Here is a 12,038-nt window from a genome sequence, read left to right on the forward strand (position 1 = left end):
ACGAAATTTACATCTCAAATTAAATTCTAATAAACGTGCGTGTATTTTATACAAAGATCGTCAAGCAGAAGATTTGGATCATCATTGATGTGTGTCATATACGACACTGTGGTTATTATAAAAACGGTTGCTTTTGCTGAAAGGTAAAAATAACAAGTTAATTATCATCTAAAGTGAGCTACATTAACGCATTGAGCAATCCAGTAAAGGACTTCTGGTGCATAAAATAAAATCTTTTAAGTATAAACCAAAGAACATTTCCCTAACTGACGCGATCAATTAGTCATCCTAAATACATTTAAATCATAATTCACTGATTTTACGCAAATTAGCGCGTGTTGGAACTAAAAGTGCGTTATGTGTGTATTCCGTATAACAAACTATTTAAGAGGAACGTAAGAGGAGAGCTTAGAAATATTCGCTCGGTTTTAATTTGTTACTCACAATTGTACTCCAATTTCCTGCCTGAATCTTTCAATAAAAAAATCGTTTTTTCGTAGAACACGATAATAAAGGATATATATATATATATATGAACTCTTAACCACTTATTATAAATCATGCTTTTAAAAAAGTTGTGCACTTTGTTGAAGGCTTCAGAGATGTTAAACAGCAACGGATATTTCATTGTAACTTTTGAACATCGATGTTATTAGCATGTAGGATGCACACGATGTGCATAATAAACTAGAAGGAATGAGGCTACAAGGAAGAAAGAACATTGCAATTGCAGTCCTTGTACAGTGCGGAATAACTGCTGTTCTTCCTAAAGGTATTAATTATGAAACGGAGAAAATAGTATACTTTATGATGTCTAGAGAAAGTCGAACGCATGAACATAAGAAAATTTATAGTTAGCCTCTTTTAATTAGTGTACTGGTGCTTCCTAAAAACGACGTCTTATTTTGTTAACTGAACTCGTAATATCAGCGTATCTTCTTTTTGTTTGTAAAAATATGTGCACTTTGCCAATAAAGAAACAAATAGCTTCGCAAAGTATCTGCTGGACACATTTATTTTTTTCTGTTACTTTTTGCATAATATCCGTTCTTTAATTTATGGAAGACAATCTGAATTACTATTCAAATTAAATATAATCGTTTATTTTTAATTTTGAAATAAAGAAGTTTTGTACTTATATTGAGATCGTATAATAATAATAATAATAATAATAATAATAATAATAATAATAATAATAATAATAATAATAATAATAATAATAATAATAATAATAATAATGCGTTTATTATTATTATTATTATTATTATTATTATTATTATTATTATTATTATTATTATTATTATTATTATTTGGAAAATATGATTTGTAGTTTCCTGTGCTTTAAATGTAGTTTGCCTTTAGCCAGGCTTTGGCGTACTATGTGTTGTTGAGAATGTATTGTTGTTTCATATATTGTATATATTTTTGTGTGTATGTCTTGTTTGTATATGCATTCGTGTCTCTTTTGCTTATTTTTATTTTTTTTCTTAGAAAGTTTATTGCGTGGTTTAACATTTTTATTCCTTATGTTCTTTCATTTTTGCTTGTGTATATGTTTACATTTTTTTTTTTTTTTTTTTTTTTTTTGTGGACGACGTTTCAGTTGATATTCTAATTACAGGACACCATATAAGGAACGAATCTCACACACGTAATGTACTAAATATACAGTATATTTATATACATGCATATTTGTGTTGGTATCGTCTCTGGTTCATTTGTATTGTTTTTATGTATCTTTTTCATGGGAACTAATGAGAAAAATTGAAAGTCCTTCGATGAAAAAATCTAGTTCTCTTTCTCTTAAAGGGGGAGGGGAATATAGATAATACCGCATGCTTTCTTTTTATTTATTATATATAATAATTTGTAATTTTTATATTATAACTTGAATGCAACTAAACGATTTAAAAAGTATATATATATTCAAATCAAGCACCTAGAATCTCATTACATAGTCTATCACAATACCAGTTAAACAAAATGTACTGCAATGCTTCTTTTAGCTTCTATACTTTCATATCTGTTGCTAAAAATATTGTGAACTTCATCAGAATTTATCTGATTACAGAGCACATTGGAAGCAAATGTTCCAATTCCACCAGTTTCCTTCAGTATATGGAAAGAGTTTGCTTCAATTTGTTGTCTTAGATCATAATCATAGAATTAATTGCTAGTTTACAGTATTGTTCGTTGACCTCAGTCCACTTACGGCAGCACTGATCCCCTTCATTTCCAGATCAACTCACCTAAGTAAATTGATTTGGCATCTAATGCTTTTTCATATTGACTTAATGAGAACATGCTAATCATTGAATATCATAAAAATTAGCTGAGAAAACCCAATACCTCGATTATTTGCTATTACAGATCACGCAAACATATAATTTGATCACAGTAATATGCAGTATATGCCTGTTATGTATTCTAAGGTTATTTTGCAATATGGCCTTTCTTGTGGGGAAGATGTCTTTTGTTACATGACCTATTCTATAGTTCGGCACAGAATTCCTAGAACGCTCGAGTCTTGATTCTCATTTTTAGAATACTTACTGTAACAAAATCATGGCATTGCATATTCGTTATTTAGAGTATTTTCTTCTTTCTATTAAGAATATTTTAAAGTCAGTCAGCTCCAGCGATACTTTCTCGTTTCAGAAACATTCTATGATTAAATACGATTAGAGATGCTAGAAAGCGTTTTATTCGTTTATTTTACGTCGAGATTTCCTCAATAAATAGTCAGCTTTTCATTCGGAGTAGTTTTGTTTTGATTATCAGTTCACCTTTGCATTCATCATTAGATTCAATAGTTAACTAAGTAACTAGAAGAATCAAGATAGTGCGAAGTTATGTAACTAAATTTCGTGTAGATATTGTTTGGGTTATCTAACTCTTATCTTAGCAATATCTGAGAGTTATACTCATGATCATTGTATTAGGTAGTTTCTGAACTTCTCTTCTAAGCTCAAAGTTCAGAAAATCTGTAATATACCGAACACAGAAATTTACATCAAGGCACGAAAGCCACTCTCTGTTACGTGTTGTAAATGTATATTTCTCAGTTCAAGGCATTTTTATTAAAAGGATTTTCTGAAATATTCTGTTTGAAGAGCCTAATGTAAGCATTGATCACTGTTTACAGAAATAAGGAAATAAACGATCATTTTGAGTGTCATAAAGTGCGTTGTTATGTGAGCTTGAATTAGTCAGTTGTAAATGTTAAAATAGTGGGTACTTTTTCCATATTTTACCGACTAGTTTCATGTTAAATGTTTGAAATAGAAACCTTGTAAATAGCGTGAAAATAACTTACTTCCTCATCCTCGAATTTTCAAGACCTTTAACGTAGTATAAGGTGTTGTGTTTATGCTTCCATATTTTAGTACTTGTGTGTGACTAACTAAAATTTTATTTCTTTCGTTTCTTGCATGATAAGATACAGAAATTATAAATACGTGGAACAAAAAAAAACTGACAGTTAATACCAGTACTATGAATGTTTCGACTAAAATAGATCTTATTTATTGTTTAACATCAACCACCATTACTTCTACATGGAGAATCCACCTTGTGCACTATTTTCTATTGCCCAGGATTTGGGAGGAGGGGGTAATGAGCCAAATTCTTTGATTTTCAACATTCTTATTTTTCATTTTCTTTTAGATGTCAGTGATTATGCTTTCTTGTTTTTCTTTCTTTTTAATTATATTTAGCGAGGAGAAAAAGGGACAAAGTATTAATTCTCAATTTGACTGAATTTGTTTTCAGATCAAGGCCAAATTTCCCAGCGAAAATGTTTAGATTGTTTTTTCTTTTAGAAAAGTTGCTCTTGTTTCTAGCATTTTTGCACCTCTACTTGTGATTACAGAGGTATAAGATTCAATACAGTTAGTTGTCAAATAAAAGTCCAATTATGTTTCAACAATTACAAACTTAGTGCTTAGTATTTCCGAAGGAATGAAAGCAATGGTGCAAACAATTTAAGAACATCATATATGAAAATTTTAAAGGTAGAAGTGAATAGTCGCATCAAAACTATATTTATATGGAACACAATGCTGCAGGTAACACAAGTAAGTCCTTACTAATGGCGACTACCCTTTTCGTCCAAAGGACATTTCGTCCAGAGACATTTAATCCAAAAACATTTGGTCCAAAGGACAATTGGTCCAAAGGACATTTCGTCCAATAGACATTTGGTCCAAAGAACATTTTGTCCAAAAGACAATTCGTCCAAATGACATTTCGTCCAGAGACATTTAATCCAAAAACATTTGGTCCAAAGGACAATTCGTCCAAAAGACAATTGGTCTAAAGGATATTTGGTCCAAAAGAATTGGTCCAAAGAACATTTCGTGCAAAGGACAGTTGGTCCAAAGGATATTTCGTCCAATAGACATTTGGTCCAAAGTACAATTCGTCCAAAAGACAATTGGTCCAAAGGACATTTCGTCCAAAGAACAATTGGTCCAAAGGACAGTTGGTCCAAAGAATATTTCGTCCAATAGACATTTGGTCCAAAGGACATTTTGTCCAAAAGACAATTGGTCCAAATGACATTTAGTCCAGAGACATTTAATCCAAAAACATTTGGTCCAAAGGACAATTCGTCCAAAGGACAGTTGGTCCAAAGAATATTTCGTCCAATAGACATTTGGTCCAAAGAACATTTTGTCCAAAAGACAATTGGTCCAATTGACATTTCGTCCAGAGACATTTAATCCAAAAACATTTGGTCCAAAGGACAATTCGTCCAAAAGACAATTGGTCTAAGGGACATTTGGTCCAAAAGAATTGGTCCAAAGAACATTTCGTGCAAAGGACAGTTGGTCCAAAGGATATTTCGTCCAATACACATTTGGTCTAAAGGACATTTCGTCCAAAAGACAATTGGTCCAAAGGACATTTCGTCCAAAGGACAGTTGGTCCAAAGAATATTTCGTCCAATAGACATTTGGTCCAAAGAACATTTTGTCCAAAAGACAATTGGTCCAAATGACATTTCGTCCAGAGACATTTAATCCAAAAACATTTGGTCCAAAGGACAATTCGTCCAAAAGACAATTGGTCTAAGGGACATTTGGTCCAAAAGAATGGGTCCAAAGAACATTTCGTGCAAAGGACAGTTGGTCCAAAAGATATTTCGTCCAATAGACATTTGGTCCAAAGGACAATTCGTCCAAAAGACAATTGGTCCAAAGGACATTTCGTCCAAAGAACAATTGGTCCAAAGGACATTTCGTCCAAAGGACAGTTGGTCCAAAGGATATTTCGTCCAATAGACATTTGGTCCAAAGAACATTTTGTCCAAAAGACAATTGGTCCAAATGACATTTCGTCCAGAGACATTTAATCCAAAAACATTTGGTCCAAAGGACAATTCGTCCAAAAGACAATTGGTCTAAAGGACATTTGGTCCAAAAGAATTGGTCCAAAGAACATTTCGTGCAAAGGACAGTTGGTCCAAAGGATACTTCGTCCAATACACATTTGGTCTAAAGGACATTTCGTCCAAAAGACAATTGGTCCAAAGGACATTTCGTCCAAAAGACAATTGGTCCAAAGGATATTTCGTCCAAAGACATTTGGTCTAAAGGACATTTCGTCCAAAGGACATTTGGTCCAAGAAACATTTCGTCCAGGGATGTTTAGTTCAAAGCACATTTCGTCCAAAGAACATTTGGTCCGGTGACGCTTGGGGGTCCGGGCTTTGTTTCTATTAGAAGAGTAAAAATGTGATGCCTATAACATTATGACTCAATAGCTTCTTATTTCTAAAGAAAATTTGAAATATAGATTTATTCCGCAATTTTCATTTTGATAGAACAAATATATGCTGAGATATTCAGAAAAACGTAAACGCCTGAAAACAAAATAGCCGAACAACAGGAATGAGGAAAAGGTTGGAGTGTGAAGTATGTTGCTGCAATAACTGCTAACATGACATCTAAAATTTTAATGTTGTGAATGAAATAGTTTTAAAATAAGTACCGGTAACTAAAATTAATGGAGTTTAAATTTGAGTAAGTTAAATATCAGGTATTCAAACCCTTGTGTTAGAAAAGTGAAAAATAATGTGTGTCAAGTTTCTTTGAAGAAATACTGAGAATAGAAAAATACGCATGTGTGAAATATATTCTTTTTGCCGTTAATAATACTCTTAAACAGTCACATTCTTGGCTGCAACATTGTGATAAGTGATTGACAAATATAAGATGAACGTTGGAACATTTCGTGTAGAATATAGGTATCTTTTCAGGTGAACCCCAAGTCTGGTTTCTATCCGTAGACTATTGATAGTGTGTAACTTCGGCAGACGTTTGTACATAATTAGTGAGTTGTATGACAAACCAGAATTGTTCACTTTCCTTGTATTTTTATTTCAGTGTTACTCCTCATGCAAATACAGCATATACTTTGACTTTCATATTAATTTTCTCGGTACAGTATAGTACTTTTAAGATATCCATTGCAAAGTCTCAAACCAAATAGAAGATTCACATGACCATGCGGAGGCAATGTTGTCCTCAAATGAAGAGAGAGTTTGCTCTTCAAAGGATTGTTTATCATTTCTGGAGGAGGTGAATTCCTTAACCAATGATGCTACAACTGTATTTCTGGGAAGCTAAAACTGTATTTTTGTAAAATTATTAATGAAAGCAAAGAAAGGTGGCCATTTTGTTTTCAGGCGTTTACGTTTTTCTGAATATCTCAACATATATTTGTTCTATCGAAATGAAAATTCCGGAATAAATCTCTATTTCAAATTTCCTTTAGAAATAAGAAGCTACCGATACTGAGTCATAATGTTATAGGCATCACTTTTACTCTTCTAATAGAAACAAACCCCGGAGCTCTAAACGTTACCGGACCAAATGCCATTTGGACGAAATGTGCTTTGAACTAAACATCCCTGGACGAAATGTTTCTTGGACTAATTGTCTTTTGGACGAAATGTCCTTTGGACCAAATGTCTTTTGGACGAAATGTCCCTTGGACCAATTTTCTTTTGGACGAATTGTCCTTTGGACCAAATATTTCTGGACCAAATGTGTTCGGACTAAATGTCTCTGGACGAAAAGTCCTTTGGACGAAACGCCCCCCAACCTTACTAATATATAAAAGAACGTGTGTGCGTGTCTCCATATGCATCTCTCATCAGATTTTCCCATGTAGAAGAGTCATCTAGAGTTACCAAATTTTGTATATAGAGAGATCTTCATCAAATCTAATTGCGTACGAAGGCGTTTTTTTTTAATTTTCGACTCGAGGGAGAATTTGGGGGATCACACGTTCTGGAGATTCAGAAGGAATATAGGATCTCAGAAACCTTAAAGTTAGGCAACCCAAACTACTCTGTGTGTTGCGGATTGCATGCAGTTTAGTAAGTACGAAAAAAGGCACTTCTGCTAGTACAGTACATCAAGTTAAAATGAGAAAAGAAAGGTGAATTTAAAATTGTGTCTCACAGAGCAATAGGCAGCATAGATTACAGCTTGTGTTAAAGAAAAACAAGTTTTTAGAAACTAATTTTTTCATTATCTTTATAATCTTTTGCAAAAGATATCCATTGATTGACACGGCATGTACGGTATAACCAATTGCTACATGCAAAGTTGGACAGATTTGGATAAAATAATTTATGTAATTTGGATATAAAAAAATTGGATATAAAAATAATTTCCTACATTGTTCTATTCCCTTGCGAAATCCCATTTTTAAAAGGTATAGTAAAGGTGAGGTTAGCACAAGCATGGTTATAAATATATATTTATGTAGTCATTTAATGCCTTAAAAACTCTTTTTTTCACAATGCATTTCTCTACATTGCACTAAACAATTTATCAGGATTAATTAGTTTAAACATTATAAATAAATTGAAGTAACTAACCATAATTTATACGTTCTTTTTATTCTTAATCAGTGCCTTAGTTTTATTTTCACAAATTGCTTAATTCATAAAATCATTACACTGTGACACTGAAATAAGGAAGATTTAATAGTAATAGGCAACAAACATTAATCATAGCAGAAATATCTAGTACTGGGAATATCAGTACACGTTTTCCTTCTTTGAGCTTCCTCGCGGCTATACAGTTAGCGCACGCGCTTTTAGCGCGGGAGACCCAGGTTCGATTCCTGGTGGTAACTAGTATTTCAGATCAAACTTTAAGCTGTAGGTTCATGTCACATATATCCTCGCTGCTGAAGGGGCACTAAACTCCAACCAACCAACGTGTTTTTCTTCCTACCTGAAAATATACTTCTAGAATACACAGAAAAGAAATTCTCATATTCAGAATAATTTTATTATATTTTAGCATCAAGTTCAGTAGTTTCCCAATTTACGGCAATTTGCAATGATTGAAAACCGACAAATCACTTCAAATATTAATATTTATTGATTTCGTATTCAAGGAAAAAAGTTGTTTAGGTTACATACCGTTTTACAGTATAGCAACAGAGAAAGACATATGGTTGCTGAAAATTGAACTTTTGTTCTCTGTGTTAATATAGAAAATATTAATAACATATTTCTTAAATATAATTAAATAACTCTTACATATAATATAATGTACTAGGGATAAACAGTGAATTAACTTTAATTCTTGACTGCTGCAATATTCTATAACTAAATTTAATTCATTTAGTTCTTTTAAGCTTTTATTATACTCTTAAGGCCCGTAATTTCTGAACGTAACAGCGGATGGAACTGTGGTTTTAAATTTCAGTGCTAGTTTGAAACACTGTCAGATCTAATATGAAGGGAATCCTTGATAAGGTCGTTAGATTAGATGGAAATTAGACCAAATGCGAATTCGCATTTCGCGTAAAATGATAGCTGATAAAGGGTTAGGCGAAGTGGGAAGACACCATTGGTTTCAACATATTCAGGACACGAAATACATCAAATCATGATTTTTAGACACTGATAGACCTTTACACCAATTAATACAAGGGTCTCCCAGTTAAAGCTCAGAGACAAAGTTATTCTGGAAAGAATAAGAATATAACTTACGTCTATATGGATTAATGGAATACGTAAAACCATCTCTAATCAATTGACGTCTTTCTTGATTATAAACTAGTTAGGCTGCATATACTAAGGAGAATTCGTTTTATAAGCGTTAGCGTTCTAATTATCGCTTGTATTTGAAGACATTGTAACATATCTAATAATTTTTCCCCGTATATTACAAATTACTGATCTGACGATTTTACTCCATGCTACTAGAATGAAAATGCGTTTTATGTTTTTGGATAGTTGAAAATCAGCATTAAGAAATATAAATGTAAAAAATAAAATAATTTCGTACTAAAAATTTGGATACGCACATTTACACAGCATTTATATCCTATTGTAATAGCAAAATAGCGAAGATGTTCGTTGTTTGACCAATGATCCCAATTAGTAGATGAAATTTTCATGTTTCTTATCCTATGTTTTCTTGTATTTTTTGTAGTTTCAAGAGACAAAAGAATAATACATTACGTCATAAGTAAGCATCCGTATCATTCCTTCCGCAAGATATGTTATTTGACCAATGAGAAAGCACGGTTTCGTTGTGTAAGAGCGAATGAGCTACGACTTTTATTGTTACGTAATTACCGGACACATCTGTAACGATCTGAACCTGTCATTTGCTTTGTTGCATCTGCGAAGTTCAAGCTACTCCCCTGTACATCCTTTTCAAGCACCAGTTTCTGTACCCTTTGTCCTCCTCTCTGCCTTCCCCTATCATCCCATTGTTTCTCGGCTGCCGTGCGTCAGTTTGTTGTTCCCCTCTTCTCCACCCGTAACTGACTTGTAAAAATTTTACCCTCCTACGTCACTGATGAGTCAATGGAGGTCAGCGTGGGTGAATGGACCCTATTGCAGATTACAGCCTTCATCACTAGTGCCAAATCTACAGATTAAAATGTTACCACTTTATTTTATTATTTCACTTCTTTCGTTTATAAACTTAATTTGTTTATGACTAGGGCTTCGTCAGTTTGTTTTTTCTGTCTTCGGCATTTATTTATTAAAAAAAAATTAATGATTATAGAAAACTAAACAGAACTAAGCAAATTTCTATATCTTGTGAAATATTAAAAGTACTACCGAGAGAAATGCCTCAGTAGCTGCGTTCTCGCCTAGGATTGCCAACTTTTTAATATAAAAATAAGGAAGTCTTTCTTATGACCTAACGGCTATTATGAATGAATAAAAAATCTTAGATTCAAAACATTTTTGTTATACAAAACAGCTCTAAAATGATTGCAGAGTACGAATATTCTTATTTTAGCTATATTTATTTACATCTTTTTTAGCAGCCTGAGCATGCATTTTCTTTTTTCTTCTTTTTCTTTTTTTTCTGTTTCTTTTCTTTTCTTTTCTTTTTTTTTTTTTTACAATCTACAAATTCTTTCCCAGTGTAGTCAAAAATCATAGTGATTTGTAATTCGGAATTCATATAGTCTAAATCACATACTTTGTTACTTTGCCAATTTTCATGCGTAATACAAAGATTGTAGCTGGCTCTCATAATATACCTGAATTAAGTCTTGAAATCCACTTCAACTTCGGTTTCAATATTGATCTACATGGAGCAAAAACTATAGGAGATAGCGAGAAACTGTTTCTGGAATCGATTTAGTATCCGAAGAATAGGTATCACCGTCTCCTTTAACCCTTTATTCAAACCGAAGTAGCAGACATCAACCACTTGTAGTTTTAACGTTGATGCTCTCCATAATAAAAGCCATAATAGACAGCGAGAAGTGGTTTTTGATAACCAAGAATATATTCCATTTCTACTCTAATTTCTCTACTAAAACCAGAAGTGTTAGAAATCGGAAATGAACTATTTCCGGTTTCAGCGTTGACCGTTATAGAACAAAAATGGTGCCAGCGAGCAGCTGTTTGCTGCAAACAATTAGACGTACCCATCCCCATTCTAATCTCTAATCTCTACTAAAATCAGAAATGGTAGAATTAATATTGATTGAAAAAATATCAGACACACAAACCAAACTCCTAAAAGTGGTGTACACACGTGACAGACCTTGTATGTCAACACAGTCACAATAGTGCAGTCGTCAAGGCGTCTAGACCAGAGCTACCAACCAGACGACTTGGGTTCAATCTCCGGTAAGGGCTGGATTCTTTTCCTGATCTACCCTCGTTCAAATGTGACTTCTGGGGTTTATCCAACTTCTGTTAAATGAGCACCTGGGAAAACGTAGGGAGTAAAAGACAACAATTTATCTAAGTTGTCGAGTGACGAAGTACGTACCTCCACACTGTTCATGGGCACAATGGCCTGACCCAAAGAAGGGACACAAATTTTTGCCTTACTTATGTTAACGTTTATCGTGTTCTTGTTATGCTCCCACCCTATATTTCTTCAAATTAAAAAAAGAAAAAATGTTTATAATTTTCATGGAATGATGATTACTTTCGCTGTTTGCAACACTGAAGTTATCTTCTTTTATTCATATTTACTTGGGATGATATCGATCTTCCTTTTTCATCAGTAATCGATTGATTGTCTTTTCTCTGACTGACCAGGTGTGGTTGTGTTCGATTTTTCTTTTTTAATTCGCCATTTCTTCGACTTGGTTTGCAGAATGTATTCCTCCCTGCCTCCAACCTCAATTGCATTTCTCCAGCAAACTTCTCCCGATCCCACTTCCAGTCTGATGTTTGCTTGTTTCTGTGACCCCTCCTTCCCCTCCATATCTATCTTGGGGCATGTTGAATTTCGTGGATCCACGCGCATGGTGGAGACACCTCGCGGAGTACACAGGAAAGTGATACAAGGCGCGGGCGGAGTCTTCATTTGGCAAGTAGATGGTGGAGGAGGAGGATCGGTGCTCGGCGTCGTGGCCGGAGCAGCGCGCACGTCGCGACGCTGCGAGACATCTAGGAAAGAGTAGGGAAACCACAGTAAGACGTTGCGCCGATTGCTCGCCCGAATTTGTTCCTTGGGAATAAAAGACACGTGAAACATATTTGCTTTGTCGAAGTAAAATATTCTTGAATAAACTAA

General features: G+C 33.7%; 1 protein-coding gene across 16 annotated transcripts in view; it reads left to right on the forward strand.

Moving 5' to 3' along the window:
- dati (zinc finger protein datilografo) overlaps positions 1–12,038 on the forward strand; it is a 1,074,481-nt gene that overhangs the window by 590,338 nt on the left and 472,105 nt on the right. The gene's annotated exons all lie outside the window — the stretch shown is intronic.

The sequence above is a fragment of the Thermobia domestica genome, chromosome 15 (assembly GCF_964235325.1).
Source record: "Thermobia domestica chromosome 15, izTheDome1.hap1.1, whole genome shotgun sequence".
In the NCBI taxonomy this organism is placed as follows: domain Eukaryota; kingdom Metazoa; phylum Arthropoda; class Insecta; order Zygentoma; family Lepismatidae; genus Thermobia; species Thermobia domestica.